Source organism: Desmodus rotundus, chromosome 1, assembly GCF_022682495.2.
Source record: "Desmodus rotundus isolate HL8 chromosome 1, HLdesRot8A.1, whole genome shotgun sequence".
Lineage (NCBI taxonomy): Eukaryota > Metazoa > Chordata > Mammalia > Chiroptera > Phyllostomidae > Desmodus > Desmodus rotundus.
In genome coordinates this window covers 105,743,482-105,754,920 of record NC_071387.1, presented here as the reverse complement: position 1 = coordinate 105,754,920, position 11,439 = coordinate 105,743,482, and the positions used below count along the sequence as shown (strand labels likewise).

Genomic DNA, 11,439 nt, shown 5'->3' with positions numbered 1-11,439 from the left:
ATGGAAAGAGCTGAAGACTTGTTCTGTTACCTGGGAAATTTTTTTCACCCCAATGATCCTCAGTATCCTCAATAGAGAAGTGGAAATAATAGTGTCCATCTCAGAGGCTCAGTATGGGGTGTTAGGAGGAAAAGATATGAAAGCACAGAGGAGTTCAGTGCATGATTTTTACATAGAAGATTTGCATTGCTGGACCCTAGCTCTGGTATGAGGAGTGACTTTTTGTCCTGCCTTTCCCATCCTGTATTTGCAAGTTCCAGTGAGGGTTAAAAGGAGCCCTAAAACATGTTTGAATATGAAGATGTGTCAACTGACTTTCTCAGCTTGCCTGCAGGAACAATCTGAAAGCCTCAAATAATTGTCTTGAAAGAACCAATTCAGAGAAAGTACATTAGAGGAGGCAAGAAAATTGCCTAATCCTAGTGCTGCTGAGTCCTCAATTTGCACAAGCTCTGAATCACAGTAATGAGGAAGTAAACATTGGGGCCATTCCAGGTTAGCTCCCCTGTGAATGCCTGACTGTCAGTCACTCACCAGGAGGCTCCACCTTTCAGGGTGGAAAAGTCCTCAAGGCCACCTGGGTGTAGTTATGATGTCAGAAAATGTAGAAATGGAGATAGGAGCACACTCAGGAAGAGTAGAAAGTTTAGGAGGCTGAGGGGCCTAAAAGCTATAACGGAGCCACTCACCAGCTGTGTCGTCTCCAGTCAATGTTCTCCACTTCTCTGGGTCTCTCCTAGAGAGGGTTACAGTACTAAAATGTAAGGGGAGTCCCAGCACAGAAGGCACCATGGTGGATGCTCAGTAATTATCAATACAGCACAGTGATTAAGAGTTGGGAATTGCAGATCCACATTCTAGTCCACCCCTAATTAGCTATCAACCTTGGGCAAGTCATCAAATCCTCTGTGCCTCAGTTTCCTCATCTTTACAAGCAGGTAATGATTATACCTACCTATTAGTTCTTGAGAGGATGAAATTATCACAATGCCTAGCACATTGCAAGTAATCAATAGACAGTACTTACTACTGTTGTTGCTGTTGTTGTTTTTATCAACCATCGAATCTAAATTACAAGTGCTTTTGATTAGTGGACAGGCACACTGATTTTGAGATAAGATCAACCCAGGTTTGATTCTAGGCATCATTACTTCCTAGCTAGGTGGATAACTTGGAAGAACTAACTTCTTGGGACTTCAGTTCCTTCATCTACAGAGGTGAGAATCACAATACTATTACTACCTTGTGGAGTTGCTAATAGACTTCCATGGGACAATCTATGAAAAACCCAGTATCTAGGACATAGATAATGTTCAATAAAGGGTGGTGTTAATGAGAGAGGGGCTGCCCAAGGCAATTCAGGGAGGTTCCATAATGAAGGGAGAAAACATGAATGACATTGGGATGGGGCTCAGAAGGGATAATAACAGGGACAGGACTATAGACCCTGTGGTTTAGGAAGTGGCCACATCTGCTGCTGTATTTGCAATTCAGTTCAGCAAACATTTACTGGGCATTGACTATGTGTCAGGGTATCAAGATAGAAACAAGGAACTCTCAAGGAGTTCCCTGAAGCTTATAGCAGCAATAAGACCAATATGGACTACAGGGCAGGAGGGGAACCAGCATACACCAGGTGTCCACTAAGGGCCTGCACCACACCAGGCATTTTAAGTACTTTATGTACACTGAATTCCCATGACAACATTTTGAGATGGTATATTTGTCTTCTAGTGCTGCCATAACAAAATATCACACCCCGGGCTTAAACAACAGGTATCTATCTTCTCACAGTTCTGGAGGTTGAATGTCCAAGGTCAAGGTGCTGGCAGTGTTGGTGTCTCCTGAGGCCTCCTTCCATGGCTTGCAGATGTCCATTTCTCACTGCAGCCTTACATGATCTTTTCTTCTATGTCCAAGTCCCCTCTTCTTATCAGGAAAATTGGTTTAGTGCCCCCACCCCCACCCCCTGCCCAATGAGAATAAGTCTAGCAAGACATGATCTGCTTGGGGAGGAAAGGTAAACGTTCTCTCAAAGGAGAAGGGCCTTGAGCCTGTTCCTAAATGGGCTTTTATTGGGTTTAATTTGCATAGGAATACAGGGCATATACCTAAAGCTTAATCATTGTCAGGCAGTAATGATCAAACAATAGATAACATTCAAGAACTATGAGGGCTTATTCTGAGTCAGGGTCAGATAAAGGGCCACAAAACTTTGGGAAAAGAACTCATTTTATGCTTGGACCCTTATCATTTAAATTGAGGGTATTCTTAGCAAAGCAGGTTTCACAGAATTTTATGTGTTCTTTTCTTAGACTTGATTACCCAGGAAACCGAAACCAGGCAGGGTGGTTCCCAACACCATAAGACCTTGTGTAACGTTAATTACCTCTTCAAAGGCCCTTTCTCCAAATATAGTCACAATCTAAAGCACTGAGGGTTAGGACTTCAACATATGAATCTGGGGGATATACATAATACATATATGCATTATAGGAGATGGTAAAGACTGTTAATTCACCATTTTACAGATTGAAAACTGATTCTGGAAGATGCATAGGAACTTGCCTACAGTCACTGGAATCACAGCCAGGTCTTTTCTGAACCATTTCAACTCTAAGAAGTGTGTTTTAGGTTCTTAACTACCCAAGTATGAAGATGAATGAGATGAATGTTCTGAGAGACATACAAAGGGCTCTGCTCTGGAGGAACCTGAAGAGCATTTCTTCTTCCCCATGGCTGGACACGGAGCCTAAGACACTTCCATTAGTGTATTTATACGAACTTCTAAGATCAGTTGGAGACATCCCAAAGGAGTTACTAGAGGTCTGTTCTCAATTACCTCCACTGACATGGAGCTCATTTCCTCACAAGACACAAGGTCTTTTATCTCAGAGACCCCTGAGAAATAACAGCATTTAAGTAGGAAACTCGCCAATATATTAGTAGGTTCTCACTCATCGAGCCCCTACATCTCATTCAGCAGTGGTACATTGCCATCTATCAGGAAAGTGTCACCCCAATAAGATTTTACAAAACTGACCATCCAACCCTCCTTGTATGAGAAAGAACAAATGCTCAGAAGCCAGAACCACTTGGGATTGAATCCTGGCTTTGACACTTAGCATGGCCTTGCAAAAATCCCTTGGCCTTTCTGTTTTCTTACCTGTAGAATGGAGCCCATATCTCATGGAGTAAGAGAATAAATTAAACGAACCACTGGAGTTAAAGGACTTGGCAGAGAGTGGGTAATTTTGCCTCCCCCACCCTACACGTCTCTCTCCCTCCCCTCTTCCTCTTCTTGTCTTTGTTCCCTCCCCATCCCAGTCTCCCTGTGACCTAGCTTCTCTGCTCACTCCACACATGCATATTTCCTCAATAATTCCATCATTTTTCCACCTCTTACTCTCCAATGCTATCTGGACACTGCTGCTTGGCTAGCTGAGAACCATTTTAATCTCTTTATCACAGGTACCTGGGCTGAGATTTGAATTACAGAAAGCAAGAGCCAGCTGTGGAGATCAAAAGCACAGGAGTTTGAAGGAGGGTTTTATTTTTTATCATATAACAATGACAGACATTTAAATTCCATCAATGGAGATATAAAAATTGATTTAGGGTCCAATTAAAATTCCATGTGATCAAAGTCCTCTATTTATGGGGAAGTTTTACAGATATGTATTTAATGCATAATTCATTGAAGAGTATTATGATTTATTTATGTTTGTGAGAATGGGCTGAGCGGGAGCTACTTTGAAAGAATAGTTTTATGGCCTTGAAAAATAAAAGTGGCTCAATTTATACATTCATAATTAAAGGGTGACCAATGGTTGAGCATAATGTAGGCATGATTCAGCCCATCCATGGGGTTTGTGAGGAATGAATCTTCAGGATTCCTAAGAGTTCTGAGACTGGTCCCAGAAGGTTCCAGGCTGACAAATGACTGACACTGCCATAGCCTCTTTACCAAAAGCACTAGGAGCTAAGTTCAGAATCTGAGGCAGGCAAGTGAAGTGGTTGGAATTAGATCTGCAATAAAAGCAGTGCCTGGACCTCATGGGGTAAGGACAAATATGAGGACCTACATGATGTGCCAGCATGTAGCAAGCACTCGGTAAATGTAACATAGGACTTGGAAAGCTGGTGTCCACCTGGAAGTTCCAGCAGCACTGGTCCTCCCTTCCCCCACCATCGTACCATCATGATCAAGGGCAGTGAACATGTACTTGGACGTGAGCAAGTTCTGGACCCCAGTCATTGAACCTCCCTCCATGGCAGTTTACTCATCTGTTTAATGGGGTAATAATAGTACTTGTCTTGTGGGATTATTGCAAGAATTAAAATAGTAACATATGTTTTAATTTGGATCACCCCACAGCATTATTGCTATCTCACTTAGCAGATGAGTAAGGGGTCCCCCACATCCCAGTTCATGTCCATGTTTCTGGTATAATTATTAATATTGTTCTCTTTCTGCCCCTGTGCCCTATCTCTGGATGATGAATCATATGATTGTCCTCCAGAGGAGAAAATCAAAGTGAGAGAAGTAACTTGCCCAAAATAATATGTCGGAGCCAGGGCCCACACCATGACAATTAACTCCATTCTCTCCCTTACCCACTACACTTGCCTGCCTCTGATTCTGACATTGCCTCCCAGCATTCTTGGTAAACAGGCTCCAGCAGAGAACCTGCACTGCCAGTCCCCTGTTGGCCTGGAAGCCAGGCAAGGCCATTCTCAGAACAACTGGGAATCTAGAAGGTTCATTCCTCACAAGCCACATGGATGGACTGGGTCATGCCTACCTTATGCTCAGCCATTTCTCGCCATTCAACTATGGACATACAAACCGAACCTAAGACAGGCGTTGAGTGGAAGTCCTTTATTTGGGGGATGCTCTCAGGAAGCTCCAGAGAGAAGTGAGGAAGACATGGGGAAAAGAGAAAGCCAGCACAGGGTGAGTTAATGTGTGTGTTATGATAGATAACTGGGACTCGTCCCACTGTGAGCTTTCTAAAAAACACATCAGAATGGTCCCACTAAGCAGTAGAGAATTGGGTTATTTACCCAACAAACCCATCCTTCAACCACTGAGAATTGTTTTTTTAACAACCTGCATTGTACAAGGGTCAACTGTAATTTTAATGCAGCACTTCAAGTAGAGGCAAATTTGCCTCACCCCCTGGGGACATTTGACAATGTCTGGAGATATTTCTGGTCCTCATAGTTATGACAGGGAGTGCTAGTGGCATCTAGTGAGTAGAGACCAGCGGTGCTGCTAAACATCGTGCAGTGGTGCACGGAACAGCCCTGCACAGCAAAGAGTTATCTGCCCAAAATGTCAATAGTGCCTGAGGTTGAGAAGTTCTGCCCTGAGGAATTCTATAGGAGGGAGGGATCTGTGTGGTATAAGATCCACAGTGGGATGTGGCTTCCTGGTCACAGAGAGTTTGACAGAACTAAAAGAGAAGGTGCCATACAAAGTCCCATAGAAGGAGAAGGAAGGACATGAGGTTGTGATGGAAGTGGTCAGGGGTCCCAGAGTCATACATACAACAGCACCTAATGGTGATGAAAAAGAAGGACAGAATGCTGGATGGGTAACAGCATAGGGTAGGACTTGATATACCCTGAGAAGCAACATGGTCTTCTTAGTCCAGCAGAAGGCAAATCACTTTTATCTCCATTTGATTAGTAGTGACTGCCCAGACAAGGGGTTCAGGTTACCAGGCTTGTGCCATGATCAATTAGTAATGTCTATCACAGGAGCTGTGCCACATCCTGGCTATGAATTCTTTTAAAAAGTTCATTTTTCTCTCTTCAGGCAAAGGGCAGAGGTGAGAGAGGGGACAATGGTGTGACCTAACTGATTTATTGGGAGGATCCAATGGGAATATTCATGGGGAAAAATACATTGTAAGCTGGACTGTGGAAATGTTATCTTTAATGTGACCATTCTAGAATCTCCCAAGTCTCAGATTCCAGTGCAAATAACAGAAACAGAGAGCAGTCATGGTTCGAGAGCAGTCAGGATGAAATAAGCATGTCTGCATCTCTGTGTCTCTGCCCTCGGAAGTATGCAGTAGCGGTAAATGCCCCCTCACCCCAGGTTTAGGAGAAACTATACAACTGCTGTGGAACCCACTGAACCTCTCCCTCTCCTCAGCTTCCTTGGTATCTTCTTTCTCCCTGCCCGACCATCCCACCTCCAGGACCAAACTGTTTATCATAATCTCCCTCAGCTCTCCTGGGGAAGAATCATCTTTGCCTCTTGCTGTCTACAATAAGATGCAATATGTTTGGGAAGATAGTCTGTTTGATCCTACATAAGTAACACTTTCCACTCACTCTTTAAGTTCAGAGTGTATGAGCAAGGGAGACGAACTTTTTAAATTGCTTGCAATACTGATGCTGAGTTCTTACAAACGTGACCCACGGACCACCTGCCCCCAGGGCCCCAGCCTCTCTGAGGTGGTAGTCTAAATGATTTGTCTCTGACCTCTCTGAGAATGTCCATGCCGCCTGCCTTGCCAGGACACTTCCCAGGTTGAGGATTTCCTGAGACCATTAATTGTATTCATTCATTTCTTCCTTCCAAACAAAATTATGGAATCCTTGCTCCATACTGGTCCCCTGTAGGTGCAAGCCTCAGAAATCAATCCCAGTCTGTCCCTCCTCAAAGAGCCCACAGATGGGTGGTGTTTCAGAAACTAACACACCACCCACATGTGAAATGTGCCATTGCAGAGACAGGCCCAGGGACTGCGAGAGAACAGGGGAGCCGGTGAGGTCTCCCTTGAAGAGGCAATTCCTCACTGAGCCCCCAGGGATGACCAGCACCTATCTGACTGAAGAGGAGCAAGGAGGAAGGAAGGCCCCCAGGCAAAGGGAGCGGCCTGGCAAAAGGCTCTGGTACATGAAAGCACATGGCACTCTCTGCCCCTCCATCACAATGGAACACTCTTACAAGGGAGATCATATAATATACACAACCCCCAAGGGGCCAAGCGTTCAGGGGACAATCACGTCTCTGTGCTTGGCAACTCCCTGGCCTTCCTGGGACCCAAAAATCAGGAAGGTGAGTTTGGACCTTCCCGTACCTTCCAGGGAAGACTTCATTCATTTGATCATTTATTCATTCATTTGTTCATTCATTTGTTTATCCACTAAATAAATATTAACTGAGCTTCTCCTATGTGCCAAGCCCTGTGATAATTCTGGGGATACAATGGCAAACGAAACCTGCAAGCTGTCTTCAAGGAGTTCACAGTGAGCCCTCCTATCCCATCCATGACAAGCACATCCTCTACACCAGGCCCCTCAGAGCTCCCAGGAGAGGGGGAAAAGCTGCCACTTTGGGAGAAAACTCCTAAAGGCTCTAATAGGCTTTGTGTCTCCTGAGGCTCCAGCAGCATGTCCTGCTAACTCAGCACTTTTTCCAGGGAGGGGTCAAAGGCTGCCTCTATTGGGCCAAGAGTGCAGGACAAAGCTTGCCAAGCCTGCCACATGGGGGGCCTAAAGATGTCTTGTGTAAAATGCAAAGCTCTCAGCATAATGCCCATGCTCCAAGTTCAAGCTGGAAATAAAGTCCCAGGCAGCATCCGGCATGGTGAGAATGCAGAATAAAACTGCCACCAGGATAACAAAAATGCACATTCTGGCTGGTTCCAGAAGTGTTCTTAGCTCCAGAGAACCCTAAACCTGGGATGGTTCAAATGCAAAACAGCTTTGTTAAAACCTCTGCTTCTTTCTGCCTTTCCCCTTCAAAAGCAGGCTGGTTCCTCTGCAGACTTGGCAGCTTTTTCAGGATGCAAATCTACTGTCAGCATCTCAGCAATGCTGAGGCTTTGCAGAGGCCACTGAACTCTCTGAGAATTATTATTTCCTTGGAATTTCCCAGACCTTAAGGCTGCTTGGAAGTCACTCATTGCCTCCCTTTATCCACTAGCTTCTTCACAAGTATTCTTGAAATCAGAATAATCATAATAATTACCACAATCATAACAATATCATCTTGGACCATTTATTGAAAGGCTAGTATGTGCCATGCCCTATGCCAATCACTTGGTGCACTTTATGGCATTTAATCCACCTAATAACCCTGGAAGGTTGTGGATTCCACAGTGTGTGCCCAGATCTCTCCTTCAGGGATGAGACACTCATTCCTCCAGCTCCTGGGAATACTGCTGGCTAACAACTCCCAGCCAAGTTCATCCCCTGGAATTACACCCACCAGGTGGAAGAGAACTGCCTTGCCCAAGGTCACATATTTCCTCCCTGGGGGCAGCCTGCATCCCAGTGTCTGGCCCAGTCCTCTTGTCTCCACATGGGACAACTCTGCAGAGTCATGCCAGCTGCAGGTAGGTGATGATATTGGGATTGGCTGAGGTCTCTTTCACAACAGTTCAACTCCACCCTCTGCCTGATCCTGCTTCCCTTATCCCCCAGCAAGGGCTGAGCCCTAGAACTCTCCCCAGTAAACCTGCATGCAAATCTCCAGCTCTGAGTCTGTTTCCCTCAGGAAACTGACCCATCACAGTGTTATTATAGCTATTCAACACAAAAGAAAACAGGCTCAGAGAGGTGGTATGATTTGCCCAAGGTCACAGAGCCAGGAAGTTTAGGGGTGGGGTACTAGATTCCAACTTCAAAGCCCCTTTAAAGGTTTCCATCCTCTACTGGAACATGTTGGTTACATACAGAAATGATAATATTTTGGATATATTAAGCTACATAAAATGCATTATTTCAAATTATTTCATCTGTTTCTTTTCACTTTTTTCAAGTGACTAAGAAAAATTTTCTTTCATAGAATTCTATAATTGTATAAAATTATATTTTTGGCTCACTTTATATTTCTGTTGGACAGTGCTAGTCTGATCAGTTAGTTTCCACAGAGGCTTTCTTCGTCCATAGGACTTGAAGAATGTTGGCTGTTTTATTCCCCTGTAACCCTATGCCAAGCTGTCCCTGGCACATAACAGACATTTTAGTCAATGTTTGCTGACTGAATGAGAGTAAACGGCCACCACTTGATGGAGGTGGGAGCTGCGGCAGCTCCCGCCCTCTGTTATCTGAGCCCTCTGTCCTTAACTCATGTCCTCTCTGCAAAATCAGCATTCTGCATCCTGGGGGGGATGGAGGGATATTTTGTCATCCTCCTCAGAATCCATCTTGGAAACATCTCCCCCACTGCTAAGCCCAAGGAATTTCCTGTGGAAACTGCAGACACCCACTCCAAATTGTAGCAAAGCAACTCCCAAAATCACTATGTAGACCCCACTACTCAATATTCCATCTGTGGTCCCTTTCATTCTCCTTACCTTTTTGAATGGTAATTGCATGGAATTCATATCTCTACTTACAGGTAAAAGGCCTAGGAATATAAATGTCAAGGATCTTATTGAATGATCACAGAGGATTTTGACTTCCCAGACCCCCTCCCAGTTAAAAGTGCAAGCAGTCAAACATCTTTGCTCAACCAGAGAGAAGAAGGTAGAGTGTAGTCAAGGAAAGACTCATTTTGCTGTATTATACTTTGTTTTATTTTGTTTTTCTGATCGTAAAAGCAATACATCATCATTATAGAAAATTTGAAAGGCAAAGAAAAGTATAAGAAAGCAAGAAAAAAATATACCCTAAATCCCATCATCCAGACACAGTCAAATAATAGCATATTTCCTTCTAGCCTTTGCACTTAGGGCTTGTTACATAATTCACAAATTATTTTTCACTATTTCCCTGCCCTAGTTTTTTATTCAGTAATGTAGCATAAATATTTAGAATGTCATTTCAACTTCTGTATGGGACAAGTTAAATGTCATATGTGGAAGAATCATAATTAATTTAATTTTGTCCAGATTGTGGGTCCCTGGGTTGTTTCTAGCTGACCCAGGCTGTGCACCTTTACAGGTAAATCTTTGTTCTACCTTGTGCTGTTTTCAGAATAGAGACCAAGAATTAGAGTTACTGAGTCAAAGGATAGGAATATGTGTGAGGCCCAGCACATCTTGTAAGAAAAGACATGGCCTTACCAAAATCTGACCAGCTGTCACATTCTCTCCTCCATCTCCATGCCAGGGAGTAGTCAGAGACACCCAGAAAGAGAGTAAGAAACCACTAATTCTGCCTTGTCACAGGTTGTAAAAGATCTTCTGAATCACTGGGCTCAGAGAGGATCATGCCCACAGACCAGTGTCCAGTCACGCTCAAGATGGACACGGAAACTTGTCAGAGAAGTCAACTTCTTTTTGTTGCAAGAAATGGGACAAACACTAAATTCAAACCATGACTAAGAAAACTTGTATTAAAATTATACTTGTGGTTTACTTTATATTTGTATTGGGCAGTGCTAGTCTGATCAATTAGTTTCTACAGAGGCTTTCTTCACCTGTGGGCCCTGCAGAATGTTGGATGTTTCACTCACCTGTAACCTAAAATAAGAACTAATTTTCTTACCTGGAAGAGCTGCTTCTTCATTCCTGTATCCTGGATTCTCTTCTTCTTCCAGACCTCTAAACAGTAGGTGACTAAGGGGGATAGGATTTATTGTTTCACATGGTTTGGAAAGGGTTCTTGGGAAATAATTGAAAATCAATCTCTCTCTCTCTCTCCTTCCCCCATAAATTTCTTACCAGCTTTTCTCTCTATAGCTTCATTTCACCATCTTCAACCACAGAAGTCTTCTCTATGTAGAGGGAAAAAAGAAAACTGCCAGCACCTACAGCTTACATCTTCCTTTATATTTACAGCCAAAAACAAGAATCTTTCCTCCAGCATATACATCAATTCCCAGGGAAGAATGCTGATTGGCTCTGCTAAGGTCGCATGTCCACCATTCAGCCAGTTACTGGGACCTGAAAAATAGAGTTTAATGATTCGCCAAACCTGAGTCACACGTGAATCTCATTGCTAGATCTGTTATCAGTCAAAGGGAGATGCAAAATCTTGCTGGTTAGTCTTTTGGCTTTTGTTTGTTTGTTTTATTTGATTGTTTTGCTTTAAATAGCTATTTCAGTTAAACATGCTCCCACAGCTCCCACAGGCACCAAGAACGCCAGTTTATAAAAGCAAGAGCAAGGACATTTGATAAGAGCTGTCAAAGCTCAAAGCCATTCTTCTAGGTAAATTTGAATTTCACTTTGAAAATGAGAAGGTGAGGGAAAGATAACTGATAAACATCAGGCCACCCACCTTCAATTGATTCCAAACAGATACACATAATTATGCTACTTACCTGAAGATCTCATATGCCAGACGACAAATGTTTCTCTACAATTATCTGATTTTGTGTTGCCTAATTTAGATGTTCAAGTCAGGAAAGAGCACTTATCCATAAATATAAAATTATGTATGTGTATCATCCGGTTATAAGACAATCAATAAGCAGGGTATTTAAGAAAAGTATACAGTAATTACTAAGGCATGCTATTTGGGGCA

General features: G+C 43.4%; 1 long non-coding RNA gene across 1 annotated transcript; it reads right to left on the bottom strand.

Annotated features, from left to right (window-relative positions):
- Window positions 1-686: 686 nt before the first annotated feature.
- On the bottom strand, window positions 687-10,769 carry LOC123480863 (uncharacterized). The gene is made up of 3 exons (XR_006656997.2): window positions 10,635-10,769; window positions 10,459-10,529; window positions 687-736 (listed from the first exon to the last, which is right to left on the bottom strand). It is a non-coding gene; the product is annotated as an uncharacterized lncRNA (long non-coding RNA).
- Between the last annotated feature and the right edge of the window lie 670 nt (window positions 10,770-11,439).